Source organism: Eurosta solidaginis, chromosome 1, assembly GCF_040869045.1.
Source record: "Eurosta solidaginis isolate ZX-2024a chromosome 1, ASM4086904v1, whole genome shotgun sequence".
In the NCBI taxonomy this organism is placed as follows: Eukaryota; Metazoa; Arthropoda; class Insecta; order Diptera; family Tephritidae; genus Eurosta; species Eurosta solidaginis.
The window spans coordinates 204,915,016-204,928,984 of NC_090319.1; the positions used below are offsets into that span (position 1 = coordinate 204,915,016).

Here is a 13,969-nt window from a genome sequence, read left to right on the forward strand (position 1 = left end):
ACAGCTGTCGCCTTGTCCGTCCTGATGTCACGTTGTTTAAGTTTTTTGTTGTTTTCCCAATTTGTTTGTTTTCTCGATTAGGTGGTTTTCTTATTTTGGTGTTTTTTTTTAAACAAGTGGCACCATCGTCATAAGTACAAAGTAGAGAGCGCAGTGAGCGTAAAATTCCCTTTGAAATTTACTCACTCATTGACTGTTGTTTGCTGTTGAAATGACCTATAAGATCAGTTGTGTTAACAGAAAAATCAGTTAGATTGATTAGGAATCTGTCAATTTTACAGAATTTTATTAACTTAAGAGCGACAATTTCTCTTCTGTTGAAATGACTAAACTAGTTTGTTCGCTTGACAAAGAACTCGGTCGAATTAACCAGAATTCGATCAATTTCACCGAATTTCCGTTAAGTCAAGAACAACAGAACAGTTTTGTTGATTTTACTAGCACCATTTCTTTCAGTGTAACAAAACTAAGTAAATACTTCGGTTTCTCATGTAATTCTGTGAGGTTGCTAGATAATTATCTATGTAATCGGTGGCAGAAATTAGTGGTCGGCAACAGTTGCTCGGAAATGAAGCGTCTTGATTCGGGGGTGCCACAGAGATCCATACTTCGTCCGATCTTGTTTACGATGTTTATTAATGATATGACTCATTGCTGCAGGAGTGTATCGACACACTTATATGCTGATGACGCTCAGGTATATTTATCTCGCCCGATTGGTTTGTCAGAGGACTTAGTTTTCAGAATGAATGAAGACCTTGAAAGTATCTCTTCTTGGGCAAATGATAACCAACTAAATCTTAACGCGTCCAAGGCTAAGGCCATATGTTTTACATATTCCTGGAAATTGGTTGAAACATTGCCATCACTTCCTTACAAGGCAGGTCAATCAGTTATGAGCATGTTGTTACTAGCCTTGGGTTCAAATTAAATTCTTATCTTGGGTGCAAGGATGATATAAACTATATTTTGAGCCAAATATACTTTGTATTAAGAAAGTTGTGGTACACTGCGGACTTTGTGCCAATCAATGTTAAATTATAGCTTGTGAAAACTCCTATAGTTCCACTGATATCATTTGGGGCGACAGTATTCAGCAATATTGATTGTGAGTCACAGAGAAAGTTGCAACTTGCTTTAAATACCTGTGAGAGATATATATTTTCCAAGTGCAAATTTGACCATATATCGGAGTTCACCATCAAAATCCTTAATTGCAGCCTTGTGAATTTTTTAAATTACCGCAATTAAGTCTTGTTAAATGAACTAATTCATAGAAGGCAGCCTAATCACGCAAAGTTACGAAATTGCTATGATGCAGTTCGACCGGTTCGGAACGTCTCCGAAAGTAAATTCGAAATTCGTACAGTGGCATCACTGAATTCACCCGGAACGTAAACTTTTGACATTTATTTGAAATTTTCTACGATAAATTCTTGCCAACGAAAAAAATCTGCTAAACGGGAAAAATATTTAAAACAAAAGCAGCAAATAGAAAAAATGTAAGGTTTTATTTAAATGACGTGTACACTCAGTTGCTGTCACTATAATACAATTTTATATACTTTTACAGGTCCAAAGTAATTACCACAAAACAGCAATACGCGCTCCTAATTGAATTGCTGCAACGAAAACCCGATATGGCTCAGGGTTTTATAAAGCGTCCCAAGGAAGAGGCGGCTGAGTTCTGGAAAAATGTGGCAGAGGAACTGAACAGTATAGAACCACCTGTCAAGGATATTTCCAGCTGGAAGAAGGTAGCATATTTTAATTGTAGCTTAATTAAGTTAAGAATTCGTAAATATATTGTATATCGTAATTTTTTTTTTAGGTATGGCTGGACTGGAAGGCATATATAAAGCGAAAATTGGTGGAGCGCAAAAAGGAGCAATCTGCTACAGGTGGCGGCCGAAATAGACAGCATCACTTCAACGATTTGGAGGAAGCGGTGATACGATTGACTACATTGGAGACAAGCACACAAGGTATACCGAAGACAGTACAGTGGCATACCTGTGGCACGTAGTCTTCCTGTGGCAAGTATACTAAATGAGACGGGGGATAACTCATCGCCGCAGCAAGTGACCAGCAGTCCAGCAACGCCGAGGCGTACTCTTGACGGTCAGAGGCCACCCGAATGCTCACAGTAGAGGAAAAAAGGTTTTTAGCACTGCAAAGAAATAATAAAAAATTAAAATAATAAATAAAAGATGCTAATACATATATATATGAATATAAATATATGTATATATATACATATATAAATAAGTTAAATAAAACGTGCTATGTTCACAATTTAAAAATATTTAGTTTTTACATTTATTTTAAATTTTATGAACGCATAAGTGTTCCACAAATATTTAATCGTATCTGCGAAGCTACATTATTGTAAGATGAGGAAGAGATTTCATTACTTTCATTTAAATATGATGATTCTTCTATTTCTAAAACGTTTTCTGAAATATCAGGCACGCGATAATGGATACATATTGTGACGATTATGAGTGACACTAAGTGATACTTACATCCCTAGTCTGATGCTAAGTAAATGAAGTCACAACAACAATAAATCAGACAGTCACTTGTATCTACATAAACGAATCAATCATTATGTCTACACATATATAGGTACACGCAGCTGAGAAGCAAGGCACAACCACATGCATATATCTGAGATACTCCTGAAACTATGCTATGAGAGAAGCTATAAATAGTGCAATTGTAGTTACAGCTGAGAAATTTGAGAGCTGATGGCCAACTAGTAGATTCTGGAATTGAAAGCGCCTAGAAGATGCGAACGTTGAAATCAGAGAGTATAAAAGGCAGCAAATGTAGAGGCGCTGGAATTCAGTTTGATTTGAGCTATCGAGCAGTTTTTGATTAAGCACGAAATCTGTCGGGCAATAGTCAGTTTCATTTGAGCTATCAATCAGTTTGGTTATTAAGCAAGCTATTCGTTACAAAGTATAAGTGTTATTGTGAAGTAATTTAATAATGGCCATTTTTCCATTATTCAATATTGGAGTTATTTATGCAACAGCTTAGCGATACGACCGTTAGCAGAAGATTGCAAATAAGGGGAATTGCAATAAGTTCGTTACAATATGTTATGTAAGGCTGGAGCTACGTTGACTATTTCAGATGCTTTCATAGGCTCATAGTGAAGCTCACGAGCTCCTAGAAGGCGTCTAAAGCAATTTTTAAAGACACCGATCGTCCGTTCAACAATATTTCTTCCCTTTGCAGGTATCTTGTTGTAATTTGCCTCGGGGCTTCCAGTGGGAGGTGTCCGAAAAGGTGTAAGTAGCCAAGGTTCTAGGGCATATCCTGCATCTCCTGTGAAAAAGTAAGACAAATTTTAATTTAATAATTTTATAGTTTTTAGAAATTGTGCGATACTACTATTATTATACGGACGACATGTGCAAATATTACCCAAAATCCATGTTATTCGTTCACTATCTAGGTTCTTCTCTTCAAAAAATTACCTCGTACCGCTGACATTCCATACGTGTGAGTCATGATTACTTCCAGGATAATGTGCATTTACGTATCGGATTTTCATATTATTATCGCATATCTGCAAATTAATCAATACATTTTAAGTGTACTTAAATTTTTCAAATATCTTATCATTATTATTGTTCTCGAGATTAATATGCGTCTTTGACGCCTCCCTCGATATTTTTGGACGCGTATTAGCAGTGTCATGCTGTCGTAAAGAATTACCATACATATATGTACTTACATTGTTTCGTTCACATCAAGAGGATTGCTGACATCCCTCAAGCATTTCCTTTGTAATTTTAGATCCTTCGGGCTCCTTTCTCTTTCTTCCTCAGCTAAAATAACTGAAAATGCAACAGATACTATGTTCTGATTGTTTAACAAATATTTAATCTATTTGTGTTTTTTTATAATTTTTGTATTTTTCCGACCCAGCTGATTTCGAAATGTCAAAATTCAAAGTTTATGTATGGTAACACATTTTTCGAGTTCAAGTTATTCGTATTCGTAGCAGTTATTCGAATTCGTAACATTGCTACGATGGATTGCGTGATAGGGCTGATTATCTTTTTAGAAATCTAAGTTTCTCTCGATCAGACAGAACTTGCAATCGTATTGTTCCATGGTATAGATATCTCATCATCTAGAACATCCTTTGTTAGTGCTGGTGGTCAAAGTGTGTTTAATAAAACAAAATAATAAAGTGTATAATATCTAATGTGTTCCAGCATATTTTATATGCGCCCAATTCAAATTCGGTTAGTAAGATCCACTGTGGTGTGATGGTAGCGTGCTCCACCTACCACGCCTAATGCCCTGGGTTCACAATCCGGGCAAAGCAACATCAATATTTTAGAAATAAGGTTTCTCAATTAGAAGACAATTTTTCTAAGCGGAGTCGCTCCTCGGCAGTGTTTGGCAAGCACTCCGATTATATTTCTGCCATGAAAAGCTCTCAGTGAAAACTCATCTGCCTCGCAGATGCCGTTCGGAGGCGGCATAAAACAAGTAGGTCGCGTCCCGCCAATTTGTAGGAAAAATTAAATATGAGCACGAAGCAAATTGGAAGAGAAGCTCGGCCTTAGATCTCTTCGGAGGTTATCGCGCCTTAAATTTTTTTTTTTAGTAAGTGCGTACATATGTATGTATATGTAGCAAGCATGCGTATTTATGTATTCACATATTTACGTATGTATGTATATGCAACATTGGTACTTTACTAGTCCTTTACTTTCATTGTATATCTTTATTTTCTAACTGAACTGAATTTAATTTAGAAGAAATGTGTCTTCTATCTGACTCTATAGCTTTCCTGATATTCTGAAATATTTTATTAAAGTTATTGTTAATTTTAATATCCTTATTTAGAGTGTCTATGGCCATATGATTGTTCGTATCAATAGCTTTGAGATGCTCTTCTATCAGGCCTGTTCTGAATTCCGATTCCGATCAATTTATTCGGAATCGAAATGGATTGGTGTTCTCAATTTCGATTCCGACCAAAAATTATCGTTTTGAAAAGTATTGCCTCTGAGCAGTCGGAATGAAAATTAATTGGCAGATTAAACACAAATGTTGCGATATTTGTCTTTCAAATAATTTTTTTTTAATTCTTCGTTTTATTTGGAAGAGTTATGTGTAGTTTTTTGTTTAAATTTGAGTTAAATATGCATAATAAATCTTTCTTTAAAAACTTCTATCAAGAAATCTATTAGGCAAAGAAATCGATGCTGATCGAAATGAACTCGACCTGTTCTGAATTCCGATCCATCGCATGCGCAGTATTATTCGAAAAACTCATTATTGCCATGTGTAGAGAAAAAATATTCGAGTGCCATATTCGAAGAACATAAAATCTAAGCACTTTTATTTTTGGTCCTATGTTTGTTATTCTATTGGCATTATATGAGGAATTATAATAATAATTGTTATTATTTATAATTATTATAAAGTAATTGCTAAAATACATCAAAGTAATACAATTTTCGAAAATATTTTCGTCCAATGAATTTGTCACTATAAAAAGTACGACTAATGGCAACCCTTATTTACTTCGATCAGCTGATATCTATTGCATTGTGTATCATACGAAGTGTGATAAAAATAAATATCTTACAAATACTTGGGAAAAACAAGAGATTTTGTAATGTAAGTATTCATTTGGCAGTTTTACTTTGCTTTAATTTGTTCCAAATATGGATATATATATGTATGTTCATATATTTCAGGGGAAAGAAGCGAAACCCAAAGCAGGAAGAAATCCTCTTATCCTTTATGCAAGGCAACGAAGCCATTGCTAAAGGTTTCACTAAAGGGGACAGAGTGGATGTAGAAGCAAAATGGGGTGAACTAACAAAGTCCCTGAATGCTGTTGGTCCTCCGTGCAAAGATTTGGCTGGTTGGAAAAAGGTAAGGAAGTTTGTTTGGTTATTCTTTACTTTAGCTCCCAACGGCTAAGACTAAGCAAAAAATTTGGGAAAAGGGATGGAAAGACGCGTTTTGACCGTATCAATAATTGGAAGTACAATTTTTTGTTTCTGTGAACATTTATTGGCACCTTTCTGAGTTGGCTGCATTCGGCCACGATTTAAAAAAAAATAACCCTTAACCGATCCATCACCGGCTACGCGATATTCAGTATTACTTTGCAGAACAGCTTTCGGTAGTAGTGCAGTTTACAGTACCCACCCTAAAGTTGGGCCAAAATATCAAGTGAGGTGTCAAAAGACGCGTATTAATCTCGAGAACAATAATCTGAAGGCGGAAAAGAAAAATTTTATCTCTGTAGGGAGATATTTGCAGTTGAAGTTGGCGATTTTAATGTGGTTATTGTTGTGGTAATACCCACAAAAAAAATTGTGCATCACCGTGGCGGAGGGACCCGGGGTCTTTTTTCGGTTTTTCGTTAATATCTTTTGAACGGGTAAAAAAACTTAACTTAACTTCCGCTTTCGGATTCTTGATGTAGACGTGAACACGCGTCTTCTGATACCTCACTTGGCACTTTTGGCCAAAATTTCGGTGGGTACCGTAAACTGCACTAGCTTTCTGCACTTTTCGGAACACTCTAAATGTGTGACTACAACAACCAATAAAAATTACGGAGTGTTGAACTTTGATTACAAATATCTCGACAGAAATAAAAAATCGCCTTCGGATTATTGATAAGGTCAAACCGCGTATTTTTTGTATAACTCCCCCGGCATTTTTGAACGTGTTTTAGCAGTTGCGTGCTGTCGCAGAGAATAATCCAAATCTCGATTGCAATTCGCTTATTGTAGTAAAGAATTGTGGAGGTCCAAACCAAAAATACACGATTCCAAAAATGTTTAAAATTGACTTTTAAATGCACATCCCTTTCCCTGGCGCCCGCTGCTAGTACTATGCTCAGTTCATTCAAAAAAACTTTTTTCAATTTACTTAAAATTATAAATAAGTGAATTGTGCTTTTCTGGTGTGGACCTTCACAGTTACTCTTTGTTTTCTTTTGGTTTTATTTCAACTCTTTTTACAGTCTTGGGTCGATTCGAAGTCCACTATAAAGAAAAAGTTGTCAGATAACCGGCGCGAAGTGAATTCAACTGGTGGTGGACCATATTCCCAGCAGCCTATTTCACCGACTGAAGAAGCGATTGCGGTGCTCTGTAGCCTATATAAATCCGTGAATGGTATGGATGGCGTCAGACGCTATGGACCCTCACAAGCTCCAACTACAAGCAGCAACCGGGAAGTCCCAGGTGACGGCGCTGAAAAGTCTGCTGATGAAAGCAGCGACAGCATTGCAGAGTCAACCACAAATAAAGCTGCTACAATTGAGCCACGAAATACATCGCGTGCACGTCGGCGTTCTATTGACACTTTTGAGAAAATGTGCATGGAGCAAAATGCTGCATTTGATCGGATTGCCCGTGCATTCGATGAACTGCTAACATTCAAGAAAAAAGAATTGGAGATTAAAGAGCAGGATGAAAAGGAGAGAAAAGGACATAACGAAAGATTGGAGGAAATAGAGATGCTGAAGTTGGAAACTTTACGAAAATTTTTGTAATTGCAATGCTAAACCAATGCTGTGAATATCGATCTCTATATGTACATTAGGGTGTCCCTTATTTCCCAAGTTGTTTATAAGCAGCACCCGCAAAATTTTGGTTAAGGCCTCATAACTAATTTAAGAACCAGAAAATTTATTAATTTTTATTATTACTATTAATTTTGTAGAAGTCAATGGATTACAGGTATTTTTTTTTTAGCAATTTTCGCCTACTTTGGCTTCAGTAAAATTATTTTAATAATTTTTTTATAAATGTATATGTTAGTGAGTGTTAAATAATTTGTAAATATTAGTTTACAAATTACACAAAAATTTAAATAATTTTCGGAAAAACTTTTACGTTTGTAGTACTAATCTTGAGTCTATAAAAAAAAATTTTGTAAAGTTTTTGCAAATTTTGCATAAAGTGTTAACTTTTAATTTACTGTTTGTGTAATATACATATACCCCATTTCATAATCATAAGGTCACTCACGTAGACATGTTCCAATTAAATTAATTGCCAGTTAGGAGCCGTTCAAATCTGCGTCCTAAATTTTTTAAATATTCTTTTAAAGACAAAAATTTCTAAAAATTAAAATAGATTTTCGCAGACTTAGGAGTTATATCCCTAGAATCTAGAATTTGATGGAGTTTCGGTTTTTTGATTTGAAGTATTTCAAAAAAATGTCAACGTTTTTCAAAACTTTTTTCAACTTATTTAAAATTTTTTATTTAAGGCGTATATTTGCAAGGCTCTTAATTTGGAATTAATTTATACAAAAATTAAAATTTAAACGAAATGATAAACAATATATATATAATAATATCAGAGGAAAAGGAAGAGGAGTTAGGAATGTCAGAAGCAAAAGACTAAGGAGTGTGTGATGAAAAGTGAGAGGAGGAAGGTGGAGAAAATAGGAAGAGAAAACTCAAGACCCTGAGGATGAGGTTTCCGCAAGGAAAGTGCGAGCGACCTCATTCCTCACTTCTGCTCCATCTATAATGACCTGCTCAATTGGTTCATGCTCCTCTTCGGTTTCAGCATTTCTCTCTGGAATTTCGTGATTTCTATCATCTTCGTTGCTTGAAACGTTACGCTTGCGGCAAATGTTGTGTAGCGCAGAACAAACATTGATAACCTGCGCAACAAACTGTGGATCATAGTGCAGAGTTCCTTGCAAGCAACGAAACCGACTTTTCAATAACCCTATAGTACGCTCAACCATATTGCGGGCTGTAACATGCTTTTTATTGTATACATGTTCCATGGATCCGTGTTGTGGGTTCCTGTATGGTGTCAACATAAAACTTTCCAGGTTATAGCCAGAGTCCGCCAAAATCCAAGAATTTTCGGTACGATTATTGATGTAGAATTGTCTCACGTCACTTTGATTCCAAATGAAAGAATCATGGCACGAACCAGGGTGACTTGCATCTACTGCTATTATTTTCCATATTGTAATTGCAAACCTGTAAGACATTGCATGATTTCTAGCCAAATATTGTAATATTTTATAACATACTATCATAACATTAACGCTGAAATATCCCTTTCTATTGAAAAGAGGGACTCGTCCACTGCTGGCTTTATTATTTTCACGTGAGTGCCATCTACACAACCAATGACACCCGGAAAATTAAATTGCCTGTAGAAATATTGCTTGGATCGATCCATCTCCACAGCAGACATATTCAATTGAATATTCTCTTCACAAATACAGTTCTCCAATTCCTGGATAGTATAGTGTAATATCTTTCGAAAAACTACTTCTGCCAACGTTTATGTCCTGATCCTTAGCTACAGCCAGTTGGTATGATCCAGTAGCTAAAAATCGGAGTGTAGCCGCTAGTTGCGTAGTTGGTACAATAAGAGGATGTCTTTCTGCCAACTTGTTGCCTATTTTGCCGAGGAGTATTTAAAAATATCCTTGTTCACGCGGTATGACTCCACAAATCTAAAAATTCCCAATTAGTACTTGAGCTTATACACTATCTTGAGAAATTTTGAATGGTACATTGGATAACTAGAGTTATTCTCGAGTCGACGAAAACGTTACAGAATTATACTAGTGATCGGCATGGGGATATCAAATTCAATTCCCGGTATAATTATATTAGAAAAGTAGATTAAAATTCAGTCTGATACTAGCCCTTAAATTATAATTTCGGAACGCCATACCTCTATCAACTTTAAGAAAGGTGACTGCAGTGGCTTCACCGAATTTACGGATAACGTCTTTGCTAATCTACCCAATTTATGTTGCCGCAATAAAATGAACCAAAATGGCTAGGCGGCGAGACGCCTTCAATTTTGTCGCCGCACTTAGTGGGCAGAAACTGCAAGGAAGCTGCAGGTCTGCCAAAAAACTGCACTCACTACTGGGTGTCATCTTATGACTCTGCTTTTATGTAATCCTTTAACGTTAACGATAAGACCACAAATATAGCTATCCAATATTCCTCTGTAGGGTGTAGATACTACCTCCATCCAGCAATTTTATTTAAGTATACATACTTGCAGTCCAGGTGCCTAAAGATATTCACACGATTTTTACGATTCGCACGCACAATAGCACGTCTTCTTGCGTCTGCGCATCCAAAAACCATAGCTGCAGGCATTTTTTAATTAAAATAAAATTTTATGATATTTAAACCAAAACACATACACAAAAACAGCTGATTAAACTGGTTATCGAGTCGGAATGAAAACGATTCGAAATCGACTTCGAATCAGTTTTTACAATCGGAATTGAGAACACCAAATAGAAAGCGAGTCGAAATCAATGTCGTTTTACTTTTCATTCCGAGTCGGAATTCAGAACACGCCTGTATATTTTGTCTGTCATCGTCGTCCATAGTTCCATACAGCCATTTCATTGTTGTACGTAATATATTAACTAGTCCTCTTTTTTGTTTATGTGGTAATAACGTTTATTTCTTAGTTCTGTAAATTCGTGTCTTAGAAATTGTCCTTTTTCGGTCAGTTTAGAGTCTGTAGCTAAATTGTCTAGTGCGTGCATATCCTTTGGTCTGATTATGTGAAGGATAATGTCGCTACATCTGACGGGTTTTCTTTCAGTGTGGAATGAATGTTATTGTTGTAGTTTTGGATACATTTATACATTTTTTCTCTTGCTAATAAAGTCGGTGATTCTAGTTCCATGATTCAAAATTTTTCTCCTATCATATTTTGAAGCCGTTCAACATCTGAATTCCCTGTATGACTATCGGTTTGGTGAAATGAACCTCGACTTCTTCCTCTCTTAAAAAGTCCTTTACGTTCACAGAATTAAATTCGTTATCGGTTATAAATAATTTCGGTTTTCCTCTCATTGCAAAATACATTCGTATGGTCTCAACAAGTGTAATGCTATTTTTATCTTCTAAAAATATTGCTACAGCAAATTTTGAAAATTTATCAATGAAAGTCATGAAGTTGTGTTTTTTAATTGTTTATGTGTCCAAGTGTACTATTTGTTTCATATCCTTTAGAGTTTCTGTCAAATGAAATTTGGATAATGGATACATATGTTATGTAAGGCTGCAGCTACGTTGACTATTTGAGATGCTTTCATAGTCTCATAGTGAAGCTCACGAGCTCCTAGAAGGCATCTAAAGCGATTTTTAAAGACGCCGATCGTCCGTTCAACAATATTTCTTCCCTTTGCATGTATCTTGTTGTAATTTGCCTCGGGGCTTCCAGTGGGAGGTGTCCGAAAAGGTGTCATTAGCCATGGTTCTAGGGCATATCCTGCATCTCCTGTGAAAAAGTAAGACACATTTTAATTTAATAATTTTGGATTTTTTAGAAATTGTACGATGCTATTATTATTATACGGATGATATGTGCAAATATAACCCAAAATCCATGTGTTTCATTCACCATCCAGTTACTTCACTTCAAAAAATGACCTCACACCGCTGACATTCCATATGTGGGAGTCATAATTACTTCCAGGATAATGTGTGTTTACGTATCGGATTTTCATATTATTATCGCATATCTGTAAATTAATCAATATATTTTAAGGGTACATAAATTTCCCATATATCTTACAATCATTGCGTTGATACTCAAGTAACCTTTCCGATTATAATATACAAATTTGTCGTCAGCTGGAGCAACGATTTTAATGTGTGTCCCATCTACACACAAAATCACACCCGGAAATCTATATTTATGATAAAAGTCCATTTCGGCTTGCCTTTTTTCTTCGCTACTTAAGTCCAGATTCACCCACTCAGGACAAAGATGAGTTTACAGGGATACGAATATGTCTTTCAAGACAAAACTAAATGTGGATTGAGCCATTGGAATATCGAAGTCCTTACCTACCCATGCTGGTAGCCTCCCTCGGCAAAAAACCCTAAAACCGAAGACTAGCGATGTAGAATAGACATAGATGACGACCTTGTTGAACTGGAATTTCTCTCCAGAACACCTAGGACATGCGTAAAGCCCGCCTTATTTAGCCGATAATTTTTTATAAACCTGCATTTAGAAAAGTTTTGAGGAATGGATTACTTATACATATGGTAATTTTTTACGACAGCATGACACTGCTAATACGCGTCCAAAAATATCGAAATAATTATCAAAAGACGGGTATTAATCTCGAGAGCAATAATCCGAAGGCGGAAATAAAAAATTTAACTCGTTCAAAAGATATTAACGAAAACCCGAAAAAAGACCCGCGGGTACCTCCGAAACCGGGGTGGTATCCATAGTATTTTTACGCAGAACACCTTTCTGTGTTGGCGGCCTTCGGCCGGGCTTATAAAAAATTGCCCTGGGTGGGTCCAACACCGGTTTGGAGACCAAAACTATATCACACAACACCACATGAAAATCGCCAACTTCAAATGCATATATCTCCGGACGGATACACATTTTTTCTTTTCCGCTTTCGGATTCCGTTCTCGAGATTAATGCGCGTCTTTTGACACCTCTCTCGATATTTTTGGACACGTATTAGCAGTGTCATGCTGTCGTAAAAAATTACCACACATATATGTACTTACATTGTTTCGTTCACATCAAGAGGATTGCTGACATCCCTCAAGCATTTCCTTTGTAATTTTAGATCCTCCCGACTCCTTTCTCTTTCTTCTTCAGCTAAAATAACTGCTGCATGTTTTGATTGTTTAACAAATATTTAATCTCTTTGTGTTTTTTTATAATTTTTGTATTTTTCCGACCCAGCTCATTTCGAAATATCAAAATTCAAAGTTTATGTATGGTAACACATTTTTCGAGTTCAAGTTATTCGTATTCGTAGCAGTTATTCGAATTCGTAACATTGCTACGATGGATTGCGTGATAGGGCTGATTATCTTTTTAGAAATCTAAGTTTCTCTCGATCAGACAGAATTTGCAATCGTATTGTTTCATGGTATAGATATCTCACATCATCTAGAACATCCTTTGTTAGTGCTGTCAAACTTTGGAACTCATTACCAAATAAAATATGAAAAAAATGAACGCAATAGTAGACGCTTTCAATTGGCATTATTTGAATTTTTGCAATAGCAGGAAAAGTATATAACTGTTACCCAGCTCACTAAAAAAAAAAAAAAGTTGTATAATTAAGTAATTTATTTCTTACTATTTTTATTTCCAAATATTGATGTACTTTAACAGACAACAGTTTTATTTGTACAAATTATTAAATAAATTAAATTAAAAGGCAGGGTTATTAAGGAAAAAAGAATGCAGTGAAGTGAAGCGGGAAAATATGAAACTATATGAAGTTAAACGAAATAATATTAAATGAAATAGAATAAAATGAGTTATAGCGAAATAAAAATAAATGAAACGAAAAAATATGAAATTATATGAAATGCAATAGAAAAAAATTTAATTATATGAAACTATATGAAATGAAACAAATTAAAATAAAATAAAATATAACAGTTGTTAATGTCATATGAACAGAAACCTCTGTTGATGTAAAAGTTTACGCTATTAATCTAGAAAAAACAGAAATATCTGTTATTTCAATAGATTTCACTGGTAGTGACATTTCGGCAATAAACTCTGTTAATTTAACAGTTTGCACTGGTAATTTCAAAAGAACAGAAATCCCTTTCAGTAATAATTGTTTATTTAAGAAAACTATGGGTAAAGTATAATGAAACAACTTTTTGTTTATTTGACTACTAAAGCGGTCAATTACGAATCAACGATTTGTGCGCAGTTAATTCAACATCTTGTTGCGATTGATAAAAATTAACAGAAATTTCGGTTTAATTGACCCGTATTTCGGTTGATTTTACCAGTCTTTTCCTTTTAGTGTGCAATGAATGAAATTGAGGTTAGTTCTTTAATTTTGTGAGCGTTTTCAATTTGGTTTATAATTAATTCATCAAATGTAGGTTGAAGTTGTGTGTGGGTGATATTCGATTCGAGATTACGTACTAGATATTTTT

At 35.3% G+C, this 13,969-nt stretch overlaps 1 protein-coding gene and 1 long non-coding RNA gene across 7 annotated transcripts in view; both read left to right on the top strand.

The window, feature by feature from the left end:
* Positions 1–13,969, top strand: part of LOC137240702 (acetylcholine receptor subunit alpha-like) — a 339,359-nt gene that overhangs the window by 236,984 nt on the left and 88,406 nt on the right. The gene's annotated exons all lie outside the window — the stretch shown is intronic.
* Positions 5,357–7,032, top strand: LOC137240696 (uncharacterized). Its single transcript, XR_010949807.1, has 3 exons — positions 5,357–5,655; positions 5,736–5,916; positions 7,022–7,032. It is a non-coding gene; the product is annotated as an uncharacterized lncRNA (long non-coding RNA).